General features: G+C 33.0%; 4 non-coding genes and 1 pseudogene across 4 annotated transcripts; all 5 read left to right on the top strand.

The window, feature by feature from the left end:
• Positions 1–4,547: 4,547 nt before the first annotated feature.
• LOC127012370 (small subunit ribosomal RNA) lies at positions 4,548–6,542 on the top strand. Its single transcript, XR_007765868.1, has one exon. It is a non-coding gene; the product is annotated as a small subunit ribosomal RNA (ribosomal RNA).
• A 1,205-nt stretch (positions 6,543–7,747) lies between these two features.
• On the top strand, positions 7,748–7,926 carry LOC127012368 (5.8S ribosomal RNA). The gene has a single exon (XR_007765866.1). It is a non-coding gene; the product is annotated as a 5.8S ribosomal RNA (ribosomal RNA).
• A 10,094-nt stretch (positions 7,927–18,020) lies between these two features.
• Positions 18,021–20,016, top strand: LOC122817923 (small subunit ribosomal RNA). The gene has a single exon (XR_006367467.2). It is a non-coding gene; the product is annotated as a small subunit ribosomal RNA (ribosomal RNA).
• Positions 20,017–21,221: 1,205 nt separating this feature from the next.
• LOC122817921 (5.8S ribosomal RNA) lies at positions 21,222–21,400 on the top strand. Its single transcript, XR_006367465.1, has one exon. It is a non-coding gene; the product is annotated as a 5.8S ribosomal RNA (ribosomal RNA).
• Positions 21,401–21,802: 402 nt separating this feature from the next.
• LOC127012367 (large subunit ribosomal RNA) lies at positions 21,803–25,076 on the top strand (annotated as a pseudogene; the record flags this gene model as incomplete).

Genomic DNA, 25,076 nt, shown 5'->3' with positions numbered 1-25,076 from the left:
TCTATTTATAAATATTTTTAAGTCTTAGAAATTCAAGTAAAGAGATTCAAGAAATTCATTCAACTTAGAGCGCACATATAATTAAAACTATTCCTGAGGTTTAGAAACCAAATTAAATAAAGAGGACATATAAACGTATGTGGTATTTTGATGGTAGTAAAAATGTATCGCGATATTATTAGTGACGCGACCAATTTTTATACTCTTTGCTCCATGTGCAAATATATCTAGTGTTTAGATAGTCAATTAAAAATGACAATTTTAACTAAAAGACTTAAAAAAGTGTTTGTCAAACTTATAATTTTGTCAATACTATATAAAACGCCAATCATATCCTTATAAAAGTAAATACGGTATATGGTTATAAATACAAAACCATATATAAATAAAAAAATGAAATCGTATGTATATGGCTTATAGGTATAATACCTATAAGGCATAATAATGTATAATATTAGCAAATATACATATAAAAGTGCATAAATTGTATAGATATGGCATAAAGAAGGCATTTATGAGAATAGCTAGTAGAATTTGCCCATACACTACTAGCGAAATGAGATATTTATACCTAGTGAGGGCGGCACTAGTACTATAAATTGTGGCAAAATAAATCTTATGCAAATGCATAGGATTTTGTCAATACCGTACAAAAAACTAAGTAAAACGTATGGATATTGAAAAATAAATGGATTATATTCATAAAATACGAATATTTCTTGCATTCTCTTGTTATACGAGAGAATATCATACGGAGCGGGCAGCCCCTAGTATAGTAAGCAGTCGAATGGGAGACAGCGTGTCCAAAAACACCTATAGGGAGGTGGTCGTTGGCGGACCTCTCCTCGTATTGGTCAAACTTATGATTTTGTCAATACTATATAAAACGCCAATCATATCCATATAAAAGTGAATACAGTATATGGATATGAATAAAAAACCATACATAAATAAAAAAAAATATGTATAAAAAATTATACATATATTTATATTAAGCAATCGTATGGATGTGGCTTATAGGTATAATACCTATAAGGCATAATAATGTATAATATAGCAAATATACATATAAAAGTGCATGAATTGTATAGATATGGCATATAAGTGACATATTTATGAGAATAGCTAGTAGAATTTGCCCATACACTACTAGCGAAATGAGATATTTATACCTAGTGAGGGCGGCACTAGTACTATAAATTGTGGCAAAATAAATCTTATGCAAATGCATAGGATTTTGTCAATACCGTACAAAAAACTAAGTAAAACGTATGGATATTGAAAAATAAATGGATTATATTCATAAAATACGAATATTTCTTGCATTCTCTTGTTATATGAGAGAATATCATACGGAGCGGGTAGCCCCTAGTATAGTAAGCAGTCGAATGGGAGACAGCGTGTCCAAAAACACCTATAGGGAGGTGGTCGTTGGCGGACCTCTCCTCGTATTGGTCAAACTTATGATTTTGTCAATACTATATAAAACGCCAATCATATCCATATAAAAGTGAATACAGTATATGGATATGAATAAAAAACCATACATAAATAAAAAAAAATATGTATAAAAAATTATACATATATTTATATTAAGCAATCGTATGGATGTGGCTTATAGGTATAATACCTATAAGGCATAATAATGTATAATATAGCAAATATACATATAAAAGTGCATGAATTGTATAGATATGGCATATAAGTGACATATTTATGAGAATAGCTAGTAGAATTTGCCCATACACTACTAGCGAAATGAGATATTTATACCTAGTGAGGGCGGCACTAGTACTATAAATTGTGGCAAAATAAATCTTATGCAAATGCATAGGATTTTGTCAATACCGTACAAAAAACTAAGTAAAACGTATGGATATTGAAAAATAAATGGATTATATTCATAAAATACGAATATTTCTTGCATTCTCTTGTTATATGAGAGAATATCATACGGAGCGGGTAGCCCCTAGTATAGTAAGCAGTCGAATGGGAGACAGCGTGTCCAAAAACACCTATAGGGAGGTGGTCGTTGGCGGACCTCTCCTCGTATTGGTCAAACTTATGATTTTGTCAATACTATATAAAACGCCAATCATATCCATATAAAATTGAATACAGTATATGGATATGAATAAAAAACCATACAAAAATAAAAAAAAAATATGTATAAAAAATTATACATATATTTATATTAAGCAATCGTATGGATGTGGCTTATAGGTATAATACCTATAAGGCATAATAATGTATAATATAGCAAATATACATATAAAAGTGCATGAATTGTATAGATATGGCATATAAGTGACATATTTATGAGAATAGCTAGTAGAATTTCCCCATACACTACTAGCGAAATGAGATATTTATACCTAGTGAGGGCGGCACTAGTACTATAAATTGTGGCAAAATAAATCTTATGCAAATGCATAGGATTTTGTCAATACCGTACAAAAAACTAAGTAAAACGTATGGATATTGAAAAATAAATGGATTATATTCATAAAATACGAATATTTCTTGCATTCTCTTGTTATATGAGAGAATATCATACGGAGCGGGTAGCCCCTAGTATAGTAAGCAGTCGAATGGGAGACAGCGTGTCCAAAAACACCTATAGGGAGGTGGTCGTTGGCGGACCTCTCCTCGTATTGGTCAAACTTATGATTTTGTCAATACTATATAAAACGCCAATCATATCCATATAAAAGTGAATACAGTATATGGATATGAATAAAAAACCATACATAAATAAAAAAAAAATATGTATAAAAAATTATACATATATTTATATTAAGCAATCGTATGGATGTGGCTTATAGGTATAATACCTATAAGGCATAATAATGTATAATATAGCAAATATACATATAAAAGTGCATGAATTGTATAGATATGGCATATAAGTGACATATTTATGAGAATAGCTAGTAGAATTTGCCCATACACTACTAGCGAAATGAGATATTTATACCTAGTGAGGGCGGCACTAGTACTATAAATTGTGGCAAAATAAATCTTATGCAAATGCATAGGATTTTGTCAATACCATACATAAACCGTATGGATATTGAGAAGTTAATAGATTACATCTATAATATGAGAAGTATTTTAGTATTCTTATTAAATAAGAGAATACTATAAGGGTGAGTGGCAAAGAGAATTGAATATACCCGAATGGGAGACAGCGTGTCCAAAAACTACTATAGGTGGTGTGGCAAATATGAGGAAGGCAATATATCCATATAATGAAAATAAAAGTGCGTTTTCTTATTATATAAGAGAACACTATATGGGTGAGTGGCAAAGTAAATTGAATATACCCGAATGGGAGACAGCGTGTCCAAAAACTACTATAGGTGGTGTGGCAAATATGAGGAAGGCAATATATCCATATAATGAAAATAAAAGTGCGTTTTCTTATTATATAAGAGAACACTATATGGGTGAGTGGCAAAGTAAATTGAATATACCCGAATGGGAGACAGCGTGTCCAAAAACTACTATAGGTGGTGTGGCAAATATGAGGAAGGCAATATATCCATATAATGAATATAAAAGTGCGTTGTCTTATTATATAAGAGAACACTATATGGGTGAGTGGCAAAGTAAATTGAATATACCCGAATGGGAGACAGCGTGTCCAAAAACTACTATAGGATGGTCAATGGGCCGGCCGTCTGCTATTGACATATGTCAGTAGAGAAGATATTATCCGTCAAATTTGTTTCTTTATTCATTTATTTGAATACGAGACTTGGCTCCGCGGTTAATATTTTAAGCCCAAAGATAATAACGTTGAAACAAAGGCCAAGTTTCTATTGTACATAGAATAACAAATTGTTTCCGAATTTTATCGTTAATTTTAGGAGGTAGGCTAACATGATTTATATTATATGTGTATTATTAAATAATAATAGTACATAAAAGTCTACCAAAGAAATATAAAAATGTAATTATGAATACATTTTCAATATTAATATCAACTTATATTGTTGATAATAAAAAATAGCTATTAAGAGAGTTATTTAAGAAATTATATAATATATAATAAAGAGTATATATATAAATAATATATAAGTATATATTATTTAAGAAATAAATATAGTAGTAATAATTATATATATACACTCGGTTCTATTTTATATATTACCAGAGACTTATATGGATATATATAGATAAATTTTAAATTTATCGTCAAAATACAAATGATTAACTCAATATCTTATATTGGTTAAACAAAAATTGTACATGTGTGGATACAATATATTATGTATGTCGAACAAAAATGATATTTTAGAATGAAATGTGCATATATAAAGAAAATATATGAAAAATAAATATTGTGTTTATAAAGAATATGATTCTTTTTGACATCAATAAAAACTTGTTATTATTAGTGGCGAAACAAGTATAAATTGGAAAACAAACGTATACGAATGCTATATAAAAATGGCCGTATTCGATAGAAATAAAATCTATAACAACATATATATTGCTAATTTCTATTCAAAAAATATGAATGAAATATGAATAAAAACATTATTCTGGTTGATCCTGCCAGTAGTTATATGCTTGTCTCAAAGATTAAGCCATGCATGTCTAAGTACACACGAATTAAAAGTGAAACCGCAAAAGGCTCATTATATCAGTTATGGTTCCTTAGATCGTTAACAGTTACTTGGATAACTGTGGTAATTCTAGAGCTAATACATGCAATTAAAACATGAACCTTATGGAACATGTGCTTTTATTAGGCTAAAACCAAGCGATCGCAAGATCGTTATATTGGTTGAACTCTAGATAACATGCAGATCGTATGGTCTTGTACCGACGACAGATCTTTCAAATGTCTGCCCTATCAACTTTTGATGGTAGTATCTAGGACTACCATGGTTGCAACGGGTAACGGGGAATCAGGGTTCGATTCCGGAGAGGGAGCCTGAGAAACGGCTACCACATCTAAGGAAGGCAGCAGGCGCGTAAATTACCCACTCCCAGCTCGGGGAGGTAGTGACGAAAAATAACAATACAGGACTCATATCCGAGGCCCTGTAATTGGAATGAGTACACTTTAAATCCTTTAACAAGGACCAATTGGAGGGCAAGTCTGGTGCCAGCAGCCGCGGTAATTCCAGCTCCAATAGCGTATATTAAAGTTGTTGCGGTTAAAACGTTCGTAGTTGAACTTGTGCTTCATACGGGTAGTACAACTTACAATTGTGGTTAGTACTATACCTTTATGTATGTAAGCGTATTACCGGTGGAGTTCTTACATGTGCTTAGATACTTGTATTTTTTCATATGTTCCTCCTATTTAAAAACCTGCATTAGTGCTCTTAAACGAGTGTTATTGTGGGCCGGTACAATTACTTTGAACAAATTAGAGTGCTTAAAGCAGGCTTCAAATGCCTGAATATTCTGTGCATGGGATAATGAAATAAGACCTCTGTTCTGCTTTCATTGGTTTTCAGATCAAGAGGTAATGATTAATAGAAGCAGTTTGGGGGCATTAGTATTACGACGCGAGAGGTGAAATTCTTGGACCGTCGTAAGACTAACTTAAGCGAAAGCATTTGCCAAAGATGTTTTCATTAATCAAGAACGAAAGTTAGAGGTTCGAAGGCGATCAGATACCGCCCTAGTTCTAACCATAAACGATGCCAGCTAGCAATTGGGTGTAGCTACTTTTATGGCTCTCTCAGTCGCTTCCCGGGAAACCAAAGCTTTTGGGCTCCGGGGGAAGTATGGTTGCAAAGCTGAAACTTAAAGGAATTGACGGAAGGGCACCACCAGGAGTGGAGCCTGCGGCTTAATTTGACTCAACACGGGAAAACTTACCAGGTCCGAACATAAGTGTGTAAGACAGATTGATAGCTCTTTCTCGAATCTATGGGTGGTGGTGCATGGCCGTTCTTAGTTCGTGGAGTGATTTGTCTGGTTAATTCCGATAACGAACGAGACTCAAATATATTAAATAGATATCTTCAGGATTATGGTGTTGAAGCTTATATAGCCTTCATTCATGGTGGCAGTAAAATGTTTATTGTGTTTGAATGTGTTTATATAAGTGGAGCCGTACCTGTTGGTTTGTCCCATTATAAGGACACTAGCTTCTTAAATGGACAAATTGCGTCTAGCAATAATGAGATTGAGCAATAACAGGTCTGTGATGCCCTTAGATGTCCTGGGCTGCACGCGCGCTACAATGAAAGTATCAACGTGTATTTCCTAGACCGAGAGGTCCGGGTAAACCGCTGAACCACTTTCATGCTTGGGATTGTGAACTGAAACTGTTCACATGAACTTGGAATTCCCAGTAAGTGTGAGTCATTAACTCGCATTGATTACGTCCCTGCCCTTTGTACACACCGCCCGTCGCTACTACCGATTGAATTATTTAGTGAGGTCTCCGGACGTGATCACTGTGACGCCTTGCGTGTTACGGTTGTTTCGCAAAAGTTGACCGAACTTGATTATTTAGAGGAAGTAAAAGTCGTAACAAGGTTTCCGTAGGTGAACCTGCGGAAGGATCATTAATGTTTTAATATCCTTACCGTTAATAAAATATTTGTTTATATTATAATAAATACATTATAGTATTACAAATAAAATATGAATTGCCAAAATGTATATGAGATCTATTATAGATCAAATGAAATTTCGAACAAGCAAATCGAAATAATGCAAATATTAAAATTATATATTGTATTTAATACATATGAGAGAAATTAATAAGCAGCCAAAGCAAACAAATAAAAATTCGAACAAGCAAATCGAATTATTAAAATAATAATATTAAATTATTATTGTATATCCTTACCGTTAATAAAATATTTGTTTATATTATAATAAATACATTATAATAATACAAATAAAATATGAATTGCCAAAATGTATATGAGATCTAATATAGATCAAATAAAATTTCGAACAAGCAAATCGAAATAATGCAAATATTAAAATTATATATTGTATTTAATACATATGAGAGAAATAATAAGCAGCCAAAGCAAACAAATAAAAATTCGAACAAGCAAATCGAATTATTAAAATAATAATATTAAATTATTATTGTATATCCTTACCGTTAATAAAATATTTGTTTATATTATAATAAATACATTATAGTAATACAAATAAAATATGAATTGCCAAAATGTATATGATCTAATATAGATCAAATGAAATTTCGAACAAGCAAATCGAAATAATGCAAATATTAAAATTATATATTGTATTTAATACATATGAGAGAAATAATAAGCAGCCAAAACAAACAAATAAAAATTCGAACAAGCAAATCGAATTATTAAAATAATAATATTAAATTATTATTGTATATAAACACAATTAAAATACTGTGTGTATATGGACCATAATATACACGCGTTGCGATATGTATTGTTCATCTCAGTTATGCGCATACATTGGATAATGCAACAACCTAAAATGTACAATGTTGTACCTGGTTTTATACAGGTTAATGTTTTATATAAATTTCAATTTATATCGCTAAAAAAGTATTAATATATATATATATATATATTTATTTACAATAAATGCAATTTAAAAAGAAATACTTTGATATATATTGGTTATATAAAACTAAGACATTTCGCAGCATTCGTTTTAGGTATAAAAATAAATTTATTGAAGGAATTGATATATGCCAGTAAAATGGTGTATTTTTAATTTCTTTCAATAAAAACATATTTGACAAAATTAAGAAACCAATTTATAAAACTCTAAGCGGTGGATCACTCGGCTCATGGGTCGATGAAGAACGCAGCAAACTGTGCGTCATCGTGTGAACTGCAGGACACATGAACATCGACATTTTGAACGCATATCGCAGTCCATGCTGTTATGTACTTTAATTAATTTTATAGTGCTGCTTGGACTACATATGGTTGAGGGTTGTAAGACTATGCTAATTAAGTTGCTTATACAAATTTTATAATGAAATTTTATAAGCATATGGTATATTATTGGATAATAATAATTTAATTATTTTATTCATAATATTAAAAAATATATGAAAAACATTATCTCACATTAGTAAATAATTTGAATGTGAAAAACGAAGAGAAATATTTTCTTTTTCAATCAAATGATACTGAGAAATGTCTAGCATAAAAATTTATCTAGAATTGTCTCTTATTAATGATTAGAAAATAGAAAACCGTTGACAATATTATTGTTCTTCGTTGATTCGTTAAATCAAACAAATGCCATTTATATACAGATATTATTAATATAACGAATTTAATAAAATGTTTTATCATTATATATAAAGAATTAATTGCATATAAAAGTTATACACAACCTCAACTCATATGGGACTACCCCCTGAATTTAAGCATATTAATTAGGGGAGGAAAAGAAACTAACAAGGATTTTCTTAGTAGCGGCGAGCGAAAAGAAATCAGTTCAGCACTAAGTCACTTTGTCTATATGGCAAATGTGAGATGCAGTGTATGGAGCGTCAATATTCTAGTATGAGAAATTAACGATTTAAGTCCTTCTTAAATGAGGCCATTTACCCATAGAGGGTGCCAGGCCCGTATAACGTTAATGATTACTAGATGATGTTTCCAAAGAGCTTGATAGTGCAGCACTAAGTGGGTGGTAAACTCCATCTAAAACTAAATATAACCATGAGACCGATAGTAAACAAGTACCGTGAGGGAAAGTTGAAAAGAACTCTGAATAGAGAGTTAAACAGTACGTGAAACTGCTTAGAGGTTAAGCCCGATGAACCTGAATATCCGTTATGGAAAATTCATCATTAGAATTGTAATATTTAAACAATATTATGATAATAGTGTGCATTTTTTCCATATAAGGACATTGTAATCTATTAGCATACCAAATTTATCATAAAATATAACTTATAGTTTATTCAAATTAATTTGCTTGCATTTTAACACAGAATAAATGTTATTAATTTGATAAAGTGCTGATAGATTTATATGAATACAGTGCGTTAATTTTTCGGAATTATATAATGGCATAATTATCATTGATTTTTGTGTTTATTATATGCACTTGTAGGATTAACAATGCGAAAGATTCAGGATACCTTCGGGACCCGTCTTGAAACACGGACCAAGGAGTCTAACATATGTGCAAGTTATTGGGATATAAACCTAATAGCGTAATTAACTTGACTAATAATGGGATTAGTTTTTTAACTATTTATAGCTAATTAACACAATCCCGGGGCGTTCTATATAGTTATGTATAATGATATTTATATTATTTATGCCTCTAACTGGAACGTACCTTGAGCATATATGCTGTGACCCGAAAGATGGTGAACTATACTTGATCAGGTTGAAGTCAGGGGAAACCCTGATGGAAGACCGAAACAGTTCTGACGTGCAAATCGATTGTCAGAATTGAGTATAGGGGCGAAAGACCAATCGAACCATCTAGTAGCTGGTTCCTTCCGAAGTTTCCCTCAGGATAGCTGGTGCATTTTAATATTATATAAAATAATCTTATCTGGTAAAGCGAATGATTAGAGGCCTTAGGGTCGAAACGATCTTAACCTATTCTCAAACTTTAAATGGGTAAGAACCTTAACTTTCTTGATATGAAGTTCAAGGTTATGATATAATGTGCCCAGTGGGCCACTTTTGGTAAGCAGAACTGGCGCTGTGGGATGAACCAAACGTAATGTTACGGTGCCCAAATTAACAACTCATGCAGATACCATGAAAGGCGTTGGTTGCTTAAAACAGCAGGACGGTGATCATGGAAGTCGAAATCCGCTAAGGAGTGTGTAACAACTCACCTGCCGAAGCAACTAGCCCTTAAAATGGATGGCGCTTAAGTTGTATACCTATACATTACCGCTAAAGTAGATGATTTATATTACTTGTAATATAAATTTTGAAACTTTAGTGAGTAGGAAGGTACAATGGTATGCGTAGAAGTGTTTGGCGTAAGCCTGCATGGAGCTGCCATTGGTACAGATCTTGGTGGTAGTAGCAAATAATCGAATGAGACCTTGGAGGACTGAAGTGGAGAAGGGTTTCGTGTGAACAGTGGTTGATCACGAGTTAGTCGGTCCTAAGTTCAAGGCGAAAGCCGAAAATTTTCAAGTAAAATACAAATGCCAAACAAATATATATATTATATAAAATCTAGCTAAATTAATATACTTGAATAATTTTGAACGAAAGGGAATACGGTTCCAATTCCGTAACCTGTTGAGTATCCGTTTGTTATTAAATATGGGCCTCGTGCTCATCCTGGCAACAGGAACGACCATAAAGAAGCCGTCGAGAGATATCGGAAGAGTTTTCTTTTCTGTTTTATAGCCGTACTACCATGGAAGTCTTTCGCAGAGAGATATGGTAGATGGGCTAGAAGAGCATGACATATACTGTTGTGTCGATATTTTCTCCTCGGACCTTGAAAATTTATGGTGGGGACACGCAAACTTCTCAACAGGCCGTACCAATATCCGCAGCTGGTCTCCAAGGTGAAGAGTCTCTAGTCGATAGAATAATGTAGGTAAGGGAAGTCGGCAAATTAGATCCGTAACTTCGGGATAAGGATTGGCTCTGAAGATTGAGATAGTCGGGCTTGATTGGGAAACAATAACATGGTTTATGTGCTCGTTCTGGGTAAATAGAGTTTCTAGCATTTATGTTAGTTACTTGTTCCCCGGATAGTTTAGTTACGTAGCCAATTGTGGAACTTTCTTGCTAAAATTTTTAAGAATACTAATTGGGTTAAACCAATTAGTTCTTATTAATTATAACGATTATCAATTAACAATCAATTCAGAACTGGCACGGACTTGGGGAATCCGACTGTCTAATTAAAACAAAGCATTGTGATGGCCCTAGCGGGTGTTGACACAATGTGATTTCTGCCCAGTGCTCTGAATGTCAAAGTGAAGAAATTCAAGTAAGCGCGGGTCAACGGCGGGAGTAACTATGACTCTCTTAAGGTAGCCAAATGCCTCGTCATCTAATTAGTGACGCGCATGAATGGATTAACGAGATTCCTACTGTCCCTATCTACTATCTAGCGAAACCACAGCCAAGGGAACGGGCTTGGAATAATTAGCGGGGAAAGAAGACCCTTTTGAGCTTGACTCTAATCTGGCAGTGTAAGGAGACATAAGAGGTGTAGAATAAGTGGGAGATATTAGACCTCGGTTTGGTATCGCCAATGAAATACCACTACTCTTATTGTTTCCTTACTTACTTGATTAAATGGAACGTGTATCATTTCCTAGCCATTATACGGATATATTTATTATATCTTATGGTATTGGGTTTTGATGCAAGCTTCTTGATCAAAGTATCACGAGTTTGTTATATAATCGCAAACAAATTCTTTAATAAAACGGTGCATTTATGTATTTTTGATTTGAAAATTTGGTATAACTCCAATTACTCAGGTATGATCCAATTCAAGGACATTGCCAGGTAGGGAGTTTGACTGGGGCGGTACATCTCTCAAATAATAACGGAGGTGTCCCAAGGCCAGCTCAGTGCGGACAGAAACCACACATAGAGCAAAAGGGCAAATGCTGACTTGATCTCGGTGTTCAGTACACACAGGGACAGCAAAAGCTCGGCCTATCGATCCTTTTGGTTTAAAGAGTTTTTAACAAGAGGTGTCAGAAAAGTTACCATAGGGATAACTGGCTTGTGGCGGCCAAGCGTTCATAGCGACGTCGCTTTTTGATCCTTCGATGTCGGCTCTTCCTATCATTGTGAAGCAAAATTCACCAAGCGTTGGATTGTTCACCCATGCAAGGGAACGTGAGCTGGGTTTAGACCGTCGTGAGACAGGTTAGTTTTACCCTACTAATGACAAAACGTTGTTGCGACAGCATTCCTGCGTAGTACGAGAGGAACCGCAGGTACGGACCAATGGCACAATACTTGTTCGAGCGAACAGTGGTATGACGCTACGTCCGTTGGATTATGCCTGAACGCCTCTAAGGTCGTATCCGTGCTGGACTGCAATGATAAATAAGGGGCAATTTGCATTGTATGGCTTCTAAACCATTTAAAGTTTATAATTTACTTTTTAAACGACAATGGATGTGATGCCAATGTAATTTGTAACATAGTAAATTGGGAGGATCTTTGATCACCTGATGCCGCGCTAGTTACATATAAAAGCATTATTTAATACAATGACAAAGCCTAGAATCAATTGTAAACGACTTTTGTAACAGGCAAGGTGTTGTAAGTGGTTGAGCAGCTGCCATACTGCGATCCACTGAAGCTTATCCTTTGCTTGATGATTCGATAATAAAATTGCATAATTTATTTGTTGTGTTGAACTTCTTATATAAAGTTCAACCAACAATCTATTTGTATGCATTGATTGTTTGCTTGGCTTTGTGGCGAATTTTTAATCCTTTATATATTACATTCCTAAGGTCTAGATTTTCAAGTAAGAGACCAATTTGATTAACATATCAATATAAGTACAACTCGACCATCTAATAATAACAATATGAATCGTCATCTTATTAGTGACGCGAAGATTGGCAAACATATAATATAAAAATATTCCTAAGGTCTAGATTTTCAAGTAAGAGACCAATTTGATTAACATATCAATATAAGTACAACTCGACCATCTAATAATAACAATATGAATCGTCATCTTATTAGTGACGCGAAGATTGGCAAACATATAATATAAAAATATTCCTAAGGTCTAGATTTTCAAGTAAGAGACCAATTTGATTAACATATCAATATAAGTACAACTCGACCATCTAATAATAACAATATGAATCGTCATCTTATTAGTGACGCGAAGATTGGCAAACATATAATATAAAAATATTCCTAAGGTCTAGATTTTCAAGTAAGAGACCAATTTGATTAACATATCAATATAAGTACAACTCGACCATCTAATAATAATATGAATCGTCATCTTATTAGTGACGCGAAGATTGGCAAACATATAATATAAAAATATTCCTAAGGTCTAGATTTTCAAGTAAGAGACCAATTTGATTAACATATCAATATAAGTACAACTCGACCATCTAATAATAATATGAATCGTCATCTTATTAGTGACGCGAAGATTGGCAAACATATAATATAAAAATATTCCTAAGGTCTAGATTTTCAAGTAAGAGACCAATTTGATTAACATATCAATATAAGTACAACTCGACCATCTAATAATAACAATATGAATCGTCATCTTTTTAGTGACGCGAAGATTGGCAAACATATAATATAAAAATATTCCTAAGGTCTAGAATCTTAAGCAATAGACCAATTCAACTAAGAGTTGACATATAAAAATATGTTCCTTTTAATGTTAGCAAAATTTTATCGTCACATACTGTTAGTGACGCGAACGTTTTTTTCTCCATGTTTATATGAATGTTTATTCAAAGGTAGAAAGGCAGGATCGTTATTTTATAAGTGAAGCGATAAAAAAATATTATGCAATAGGACATCTATTTATAAATATTTTTAAGTCTTAGAAATTCAAGTAAAGAGATTCAAGAAATTCATTCAACTTAGAGCGCACATATAATTAAAACTATTCCTGAGGTTTAGAAACCAAATTAAATAAAGAGGACATATAAACGTATGTGGTATTTTGATGGTAGTAAAAATGTATCGCGATATTATTAGTGACGCGACCAATTTTTATACTCTTTGCTCCATGTGCAAATATATCTAGTGTTTAGATAGTCAATTAAAAATGACAATTTTAACTAAAAGACTTAAAAAAGTGTTTGTCAAACTTATAATTTTGTCAATACTATATAAAACGCCAATCATATCCTTATAAAAGTAAATACGGTATATGGTTATAAATACAAAACCATATATAAATAAAAAAATGAAATCGTATGTATATGGCTTATAGGTATAATACCTATAAGGCATAATAATGTATAATATTAGCAAATATACATATAAAAGTGCATAAATTGTATAGATATGGCATAAAGAAGGCATTTATGAGAATAGCTAGTAGAATTTGCCCATACACTACTAGCGAAATGAGATATTTATACCTAGTGAGGGCGGCACTAGTACTATAAATTGTGGCAAAATAAATCTTATGCAAATGCATAGGATTTTGTCAATACCGTACAAAAAACTAAGTAAAACGTATGGATATTGAAAAATAAATGGATTATATTCATAAAATACGAATATTTCTTGCATTCTCTTGTTATACGAGAGAATATCATACGGAGCGGGCAGCCCCTAGTATAGTAAGCAGTCGAATGGGAGACAGCGTGTCCAAAAACACCTATAGGGAGGTGGTCGTTGGCGGACCTCTCCTCGTATTGGTCAAACTTATGATTTTGTCAATACTATATAAAACGCCAATCATATCCATATAAAAGTGAATACAGTATATGGATATGAATAAAAAACCATACATAAATAAAAAAAAATATGTATAAAAAATTATACATATATTTATATTAAGCAATCGTATGGATGTGGCTTATAGGTATAATACCTATAAGGCATAATAATGTATAATATAGCAAATATACATATAAAAGTGCATGAATTGTATAGATATGGCATATAAGTGACATATTTATGAGAATAGCTAGTAGAATTTGCCCATACACTACTAGCGAAATGAGATATTTATACCTAGTGAGGGCGGCACTAGTACTATAAATTGTGGCAAAATAAATCTTATGCAAATGCATAGGATTTTGTCAATACCGTACAAAAAACTAAGTAAAACGTATGGATATTGAAAAATAAATGGATTATATTCATAAAATACGAATATTTCTTGCATTCTCTTGTTATATGAGAGAATATCATACGGAGCGGGTAGCCCCTAGTATAGTAAGCAGTCGAATGGGAGACAGCGTGTCCAAAAACACCTATAGGGAGGTGGTCGTTGGCGGACCTCTCCTCGTATTGGTCAAACTTATGATTTTGTCAATACTATATAAAACGCCAATCATATCCATATAAAAGTGAATACAGTATATGGATATGAATAAAAAACCATACATAAATAAAAAAAAATATGTATAAAAAATTATACATATATTTATATTAAGCAATCGTATGGATGTGGCTTATAGGTATAATACCTATAAGGCATAATAATGTATAATATAGCAAATATACATATAAAAGTGCATGAATTGTATAGATATGGCATATAAGTGACATATTTATGAGAATAGCTAGTAGAATTTGCCCATACACTACTAGCGAAATGAGATATTTATACCTAGTGAGGGCGGCACTAGTACTATAAATTGTGGCAAAATAAATCTTATGCAAATGCATAGGATTTTGTCAATACCGTACAAAAAACTAAGTAAAACGTATGGATATTGAAAAATAAATGGATTATATTCATAAAATACGAATATTTCTTGCATTCTCTTGTTATATGAGAGAATATCATACGGAGCGGGTAGCCCCTAGTATAGTAAGCAGTCGAATGGGAGACAGCGTGTCCAAAAACACCTATAGGGAGGTGGTCGTTGGCGGACCTCTCCTCGTATTGGTCAAACTTATGATTTTGTCAATACTATATAAAACGCCAATCATATCCATATAAAATTGAATACAGTATATGGATATGAATAAAAAACCATACAAAAATAAAAAAAAAATATGTATAAAAAATTATACATATATTTATATTAAGCAATCGTATGGATGTGGCTTATAGGTATAATACCTATAAGGCATAATAATGTATAATATAGCAAATATACATATAAAAGTGCATGAATTGTATAGATATGGCATATAAGTGACATATTTATGAGAATAGCTAGTAGAATTTGCCCATACACTACTAGCGAAATGAGATATTTATACCTAGTGAGGGCGGCACTAGTACTATAAATTGTGGCAAAATAAATCTTATGCAAATGCATAGGATTTTGTCAATACCGTACAAAAAACTAAGTAAAACGTATGGATATTGAAAAATAAATGGATTATATTCATAAAATACGAATATTTCTTGCATTCTCTTGTTATATGAGAGAATATCATACGGAGCGGGTAGCCCCTAGTATAGTAAGCAGTCGAATGGGAGACAGCGTGTCCAAAAACACCTATAGGGAGGTGGTCGTTGGCGGACCTCTCCTCGTATTGGTCAAACTTATGATTTTGTCAATACTATATAAAACGCCAATCATATCCATATAAAAGTGAATACAGTATATGGATATGAATAAAAAACCATACATAAATAAAAAAAAAATATGTATAAAAAATTATACATATATTTATATTAAGCAATCGTATGGATGTGGCTTATAGGTATAATACCTATAAGGCATAATAATGTATAATATAGCAAATATACATATAAAAGTGCATGAATTGTATAGATATGGCATATAAGTGACATATTTATGAGAATAGCTAGTAGAATTTGCCCATACACTACTAGCGAAATGAGATATTTATACCTAGTGAGGGCGGCACTAGTACTATAAATTGTGGCAAAATAAATCTTATGCAAATGCATAGGATTTTGTCAATACCATACATAAACCGTATGGATATTGAGAAGTTAATAGATTACATCTATAATATGAGAAGTATTTTAGTATTCTTATTAAATAAGAGAATACTATAAGGGTGAGTGGCAAAGAGAATTGAATATACCCGAATGGGAGACAGCGTGTCCAAAAACTACTATAGGTGGTGTGGCAAATATGAGGAAGGCAATATATCCATATAATGAAAATAAAAGTGCGTTTTCTTATTATATAAGAGAACACTATATGGGTGAGTGGCAAAGTAAATTGAATATACCCGAATGGGAGACAGCGTGTCCAAAAACTACTATAGGTGGTGTGGCAAATATGAGGAAGGCAATATATCCATATAATGAAAATAAAAGTGCGTTTTCTTATTATATAAGAGAACACTATATGGGTGAGTGGCAAAGTAAATTGAATATACCCGAATGGGAGACAGCGTGTCCAAAAACTACTATAGGTGGTGTGGCAAATATGAGGAAGGCAATATATCCATATAATGAATATAAAAGTGCGTTGTCTTATTATATAAGAGAACACTATATGGGTGAGTGGCAAAGTAAATTGAATATACCCGAATGGGAGACAGCGTGTCCAAAAACTACTATAGGATGGTCAATGGGCCGGCCGTCTGCTATTGACATATGTCAGTAGAGAAGATATTATCCGTCAAATTTGTTTCTTTATTCATTTATTTGAATACGAGACTTGGCTCCGCGGTTAATATTTTAAGCCCAAAGATAATAACGTTGAAACAAAGGCCAAGTTTCTATTGTACATAGAATAACAAATTGTTTCCGAATTTTATCGTTAATTTTAGGAGGTAGGCTAACATGATTTATATTATATGTGTATTATTAAATAATAATAGTACATAAAAGTCTACCAAAGAAATATAAAAATGTAATTATGAATACATTTTCAATATTAATATCAACTTATATTGTTGATAATAAAAAATAGCTATTAAGAGAGTTATTTAAGAAATTATATAATATATAATAAAGAGTATATATATAAATAATATATAAGTATATATTATTTAAGAAATAAATATAGTAGTAATAATTATATATATACACTCGGTTCTATTTTATATATTACCAGAGACTTATATGGATATATATAGATAAATTTTAAATTTATCGTCAAAATACAAATGATTAACTCAATATCTTATATTGGTTAAACAAAAATTGTACATGTGTGGATACAATATATTATGTATGTCGAACAAAAATGATATTTTAGAATGAAATGTGCATATATAAAGAAAATATATGAAAAATAAATATTGTGTTTATAAAGAATATGATTCTTTTTGACATCAATAAAAACTTGTTATTATTAGTGGCGAAACAAGTATAAATTGGAAAACAAACGTATACGAATGCTATATAAAAATGGCCGTATTCGATAGAAATAAAATCTATAACAACATATATATTGCTAATTTCTATTCAAAAAATATGAATGAAATATGAATAAAAACATTATTCTGGTTGATCCTGCCAGTAGTTATATGCTTGTCTCAAAGATTAAGCCATGCATGTCTAAGTACACACGAATTAAAAGTGAAACCGCAAAAGGCTCATTATATCAGTTATGGTTCCTTAGATCGTTAACAGTTACTTGGATAACTGTGGTAATTCTAGAGCTAATACATGCAATTAAAACATGAACCTTATGGAACATGTGCTTTTATTAGGCTAAAACCAAGCGATCGCAAGATCGTTATATTGGTTGAACTCTAGATAACATGCAGATCGTATGGTCTTGTACCGACGACAGATCTTTCAAATGTCTGCCCTATCAACTTTTGATGGTAGTATCTAGGACTACCATGGTTGCAACGGGTAACGGGGAATCAGGGTTCGATTCCGGAGAGGGAGCCTGAGAAACGGCTACCACATCTAAGGAAGGCAGCAGGCGCGTAAATTACCCACTCCCAGCTCGGGGAGGTAGTGACGAAAAATAACAATACAGGACTCATATCCGAGGCCCTGTAATTGGAATGAGTACACTTTAAATCCTTTAACAAGGACCAATTGGAGGGCAAGTCTGGTGCCAGCAGCCGCGGTAATTCCAGCTCCAATAGCGTATATTAAAGTTGTTGCGGTTAAAACGTTCGTAGTTGAACTTGTGCTTCATACGGGTAGTACAACTTACAATTGTGGTTAGTACTATACCTTTATGTATGTAAGCGTATTACCGGTGGAGTTCTTACATGTGCTTAGATACTTGTATTTTTTCATATGTTCCTCCTATTTAAAAACCTGCATTAGTGCTCTTAAACGAGTGTTATTGTGGGCCGGTACAATTACTTTGAACAAATTAGAGTGCTTAAAGCAGGCTTCAAATGCCTGAATATTCTGTGCATGGGATAATGAAATAAGACCTCTGTTCTGCTTTCATTGGTTTTCAGATCAAGAGGTAATGATTAATAGAAGCAGTTTGGGGGCATTAGTATTACGACGCGAGAGGTGAAATTCTTGGACCGTCGTAAGACTAACTTAAGCGAAAGCATTTGCCAAAGATGTTTTCATTAATCAAGAACGAAAGTTAGAGGTTCGAAGGCGATCAGATACCGCCCTAGTTCTAACCATAAACGATGCCAGCTAGCAATTGGGTGTAGCTACTTTTATGGCTCTCTCAGTCGCTTCCCGGGAAACCAAAGCTTTTGGGCTCCGGGGGAAGTATGGTTGCAAAGCTGAAACTTAAAGGAATTGACGGAAGGGCACCACCAGGAGTGGAGCCTGCGGCTTAATTTGACTCAACACGGGAAAACTTACCAGGTCCGAACATAAGTGTGTAAGACAGATTGATAGCTCTTTCTCGAATCTATGGGTGGTGGTGCATGGCCGTTCTTAGTTCGTGGAGTGATTTGTCTGGTTAATTCCGATAACGAACGAGACTCAAATATATTAAATAGATATCTTCAGGATTATGGTGTTGAAGCTTATATAGCCTTCATTCATGGTGGCAGTAAAATGTTTATTGTGTTTGAATGTGTTTATATAAGTGGAGCCGTACCTGTTGGTTTTGTCCCATTATAAGGACACTAGCTTCTTAAATGGACAAATTGCGTCTAGCAATAATGAGATTGAGCAATAACAGGTCTGTGATGCCCTTAGATGTCCTGGGCTGCACGCGCGCTACAATGAAAGTATCAACGTGTATTTCCTAGACCGAGAGGTCCGGGTAAACCGCTGAACCACTTTCATGCTTGGGATTGTGAACTGAAACTGTTCACATGAACTTGGAATTCCCAGTAAGTGTGAGTCATTAACTCGCATTGATTACGTCCCTGCCCTTTGTACACACCGCCCGTCGCTACTACCGATTGAATTATTTAGTGAGGTCTCCGGACGTGATCACTGTGACGCCTTGCGTGTTACGGTTGTTTCGCAAAAGTTGACCGAACTTGATTATTTAGAGGAAGTAAAAGTCGTAACAAGGTTTCCGTAGGTGAACCTGCGGAAGGATCATTAATGTTTTAATATCCTTACCGTTAATAAAATATTTGTTTATATTATAATAAATACATTATAGTATTACAAATAAAATATGAATTGCCAAAATGTATATGAGATCTATTATAGATCAAATGAAATTTCGAACAAGCAAATCGAAATAATGCAAATATTAAAATTATATATTGTATTTAATACATATGAGAGAAATTAATAAGCAGCCAAAGCAAACAAATAAAAATTCGAACAAGCAAATCGAATTATTAAAATAATAATATTAAATTATTATTGTATATCCTTACCGTTAATAAAATATTTGTTTATATTATAATAAATACATTATAATAATACAAATAAAATATGAATTGCCAAAATGTATATGAGATCTAATATAGATCAAATAAAATTTCGAACAAGCAAATCGAAATAATGCAAATATTAAAATTATATATTGTATTTAATACATATGAGAGAAATAATAAGCAGCCAAAGCAAACAAATAAAAATTCGAACAAGCAAATCGAATTATTAAAATAATAATATTAAATTATTATTGTATATCCTTACCGTTAATAAAATATTTGTTTATATTATAATAAATACATTATAGTAATACAAATAAAATATGAATTGCCAAAATGTATATGATCTAATATAGATCAAATGAAATTTCGAACAAGCAAATCGAAATAATGCAAATATTAAAATTATATATTGTATTTAATACATATGAGAGAAATAATAAGCAGCCAAAACAAACAAATAAAAATTCGAACAAGCAAATCGAATTATTAAAATAATAATATTAAATTATTATTGTATATAAACACAATTAAAATACTGTGTGTATATGGACCATAATATACACGCGTTGCGATATGTATTGTTCATCTCAGTTATGCGCATACATTGGATAATGCAACAACCTAAAATGTACAATGTTGTACCTGGTTTTATACAGGTTAATGTTTTATATAAATTTCAATTTATATCGCTAAAAAAGTATTAATATATATATATATATATATTTATTTACAATAAATGCAATTTAAAAAGAAATACTTTGATATATATTGGTTATATAAAACTAAGACATTTCGCAGCATTCGTTTTAGGTATAAAAATAAATTTATTGAAGGAATTGATATATGCCAGTAAAATGGTGTATTTTTAATTTCTTTCAATAAAAACATATTTGACAAAATTAAGAAACCAATTTATAAAACTCTAAGCGGTGGATCACTCGGCTCATGGGTCGATGAAGAACGCAGCAAACTGTGCGTCATCGTGTGAACTGCAGGACACATGAACATCGACATTTTGAACGCATATCGCAGTCCATGCTGTTATGTACTTTAATTAATTTTATAGTGCTGCTTGGACTACATATGGTTGAGGGTTGTAAGACTATGCTAATTAAGTTGCTTATACAAATTTTATAATGAAATTTTATAAGCATATGGTATATTATTGGATAATAATAATTTAATTATTTTATTCATAATATTAAAAAATATATGAAAAACATTATCTCACATTAGTAAATAATTTGAATGTGAAAAACGAAGAGAAATATTTTCTTTTTCAATCAAATGATACTGAGAAATGTCTAGCATAAAAATTTATCTAGAATTGTCTCTTATTAATGATTAGAAAATAGAAAACCGTTGACAATATTATTGTTCTTCGTTGATTCGTTAAATCAAACAAATGCCATTTATATACAGATATTATTAATATAACGAATTTAATAAAATGTTTTATCATTATATATAAAGAATTAATTGCATATAAAAGTTATACACAACCTCAACTCATATGGGACTACCCCCTGAATTTAAGCATATTAATTAGGGGAGGAAAAGAAACTAACAAGGATTTTCTTAGTAGCGGCGAGCGAAAAGAAATCAGTTCAGCACTAAGTCACTTTGTCTATATGGCAAATGTGAGATGCAGTGTATGGAGCGTCAATATTCTAGTATGAGAAATTAACGATTTAAGTCCTTCTTAAATGAGGCCATTTACCCATAGAGGGTGCCAGGCCCGTATAACGTTAATGATTACTAGATGATGTTTCCAAAGAGTCGTGTTGCTTGATAGTGCAGCACTAAGTGGGTGGTAAACTCCATCTAAAACTAAATATAACCATGAGACCGATAGTAAACAAGTACCGTGAGGGAAAGTTGAAAAGAACTCTGAATAGAGAGTTAAACAGTACGTGAAACTGCTTAGAGGTTAAGCCCGATGAACCTGAATATCCGTTATGGAAAATTCATCATTAGAATTGTAATATTTAAACAATATTATGATAATAGTGTGCATTTTTTCCATATAAGGACATTGTAATCTATTAGCATACCAAATTTATCATAAAATATAACTTATAGTTTATTCAAATTAATTTGCTTGCATTTTAACACAGAATAAATGTTATTAATTTGATAAAGTGCTGATAGATTTATATGAATACAGTGCGTTAATTTTTCGGAATTATATAATGGCATAATTATCATTGATTTTTGTGTTTATTATATGCACTTGTAGGATTAACAATGCGAAAGATTCAGGATACCTTCGGGACCCGTCTTGAAACACGGACCAAGGAGTCTAACATATGTGCAAGTTATTGGGATATAAACCTAATAGCGTAATTAACTTGACTAATAATGGGATTAGTTTTTTAACTATTTATAGCTAATTAACACAATCCCGGGGCGTTCTATATAGTTATGTATAATGATATTTATATTATTTATGCCTCTAACTGGAACGTACCTTGAGCATATATGCTGTGACCCGAAAGATGGTGAACTATACTTGATCAGGTTGAAGTCAGGGGAAACCCTGATGGAAGACCGAAACAGTTCTGACGTGCAAATCGATTGTCAGAATTGAGTATAGGGGCGAAAGACCAATCGAACCATCTAGTAGCTGGTTCCTTCCGAAGTTTCCCTCAGGATAGCTGGTGCATTTTAATATTATATAAAATAATCTTATCTGGTAAAGCGAATGATTAGAGGCCTTAGGGTCGAAACGATCTTAACCTATTCTCAAACTTTAAATGGGTAAGAACCTTAACTTTCTTGATATGAAGTTCAAGGTTATGATATAATGTGCCCAGTGGGCCACTTTTGGTAAGCAGAACTGGCGCTGTGGGATGAACCAAACGTAATGTTACGGTGCCCAAATTAACAACTCATGCAGATACCATGAAAGGCGTTGGTTGCTTAAAACAGCAGGACGGTGATCATGGAAGTCGAAATCCGCTAAGGAGTGTGTAACAACTCACCTGCCGAAGCAACTAGCCCTTAAAATGGATGGCGCTTAAGTTGTATACCTATACATTACCGCTAAAGTAGATGATTTATATTACTTGTAATATAAATTTTGAAACTTTAGTGAGTAGGAAGGTACAATGGTATGCGTAGAAGTGTTGGCGTAAGCCTGCATGGAGCTGCCATTGGTACAGATCTTGGTGGTAGTAGCAAATAATCGAATGAGACCTTGGAGGACTGAAGTGGAGAAGGGTTTCGTGTGAACAGTGGTTGATCACGAGTTAGTCGGTCCTAAGTTCAAGGCGAAAGCCGAAAATTTTCAAGTAAAATACAAATGCCAAACAAATATATATATTATATAAAATCTAGCTAAATTAATATACTTGAATAATTTTGAACGAAAGGGAATACGGTTCCAATTCCGTAACCTGTTGAGTATCCGTTTGTTATTAAATATGGGCCTCGTGCTCATCCTGGCAACAGGAACGACCATAAAGAAGCCGTCGAGAGATATCGGAAGAGTTTTCTTTTCTGTTTTATAGCCGTACTACCATGGAAGTCTTTCGCAGAGAGATATGGTAGATGGGCTAGAAGAGCATGACATATACTGTTGTGTCGATATTTTCTCCTCGGACCTTGAAAATTTATGGTGGGGACACGCAAACTTCTCAACAGGCCGTACCAATATCCGCAGCTGGTCTCCAAGGTGAAGAGTCTCTAGTCGATAGAATAATGTAGGTAAGGGAAGTCGGCAAATTAGATCCGTAACTTCGGGATAAGGATTGGCTCTGAAGATTGAGATAGTCGGGCTTGATTGGGAAACAATAACATGGTTTATGTGCTCGTTCTGGGTAAATAGAGTTTCTAGCATTTATGTTAGTTACTTGTTCCCCGGATAGTTTAGTTACGTAGCCAATTGTGGAACTTTCTTGCTAAAATTTTTAAGAATACTAATTGGGTTAAACCAATTAGTTCTTATTAATTATAACGATTATCAATTAACAATCAATTCAGAACTGGCACGGACTTGGGGAATCCGACTGTCTAATTAAAACAAAGCATTGTGATGGCCCTAGCGGGTGTTGACACAATGTGATTTCTGCCCAGTGCTCTGAATGTCAAAGTGAAGAAATTCAAGTAAGCGCGGGTCAACGGCGGGAGTAACTATGACTCTCTTAAGGTAGCCAAATGCCTCGTCATCTAATTAGTGACGCGCATGAATGGATTAACGAGATTCCTACTGTCCCTATCTACTATCTAGCGAAACCACAGCCAAGGGAACGGGCTTGGAATAATTAGCGGGGAAAGAAGACCCTTTTGAGCTTGACTCTAATCTGGCAGTGTAAGGAGACATAAGAGGTGTAGAATAAGTGGGAGATATTAGACCTCGGTTTGGTATCGCCAATGAAATACCACTACTCTTATTGTTTCCTTACTTACTTGATTAAATGGAACGTGTATCATTTCCTAGCCATTATACGGATATATTTATTATATCTTATGGTATTGGGTTTTGATGCAAGCTTCTTGATCAAAGTATCACGAGTTTGTTATATAATCGCAAACAAATTCTTTAATAAAACGGTGCATTTATGTATTTTTGATTTGAAAATTTGGTATAACTCCAATTACTCAGGTATGATCCAATTCAAGGACATTGCCAGGTAGGGAGTTTGACTGGGGCGGTACATCTCTCAAATAATAACGGAGGTGTCCCAAGGCCAGCTCAGTGCGGACAGAAACCACACATAGAGCAAAAGGGCAAATGCTGACTTGATCTCGGTGTTCAGTACACACAGGGAC

The sequence above is a fragment of the Drosophila biarmipes genome, unplaced genomic scaffold (assembly GCF_025231255.1).
Source record: "Drosophila biarmipes strain raj3 unplaced genomic scaffold, RU_DBia_V1.1 ptg000058l, whole genome shotgun sequence".
Classification (NCBI taxonomy): domain Eukaryota; kingdom Metazoa; phylum Arthropoda; class Insecta; order Diptera; family Drosophilidae; genus Drosophila; species Drosophila biarmipes.
The sequence above is the reverse complement of the archived record's forward strand: the minus strand, read 5'-3'. Positions and strand labels throughout refer to the sequence as shown.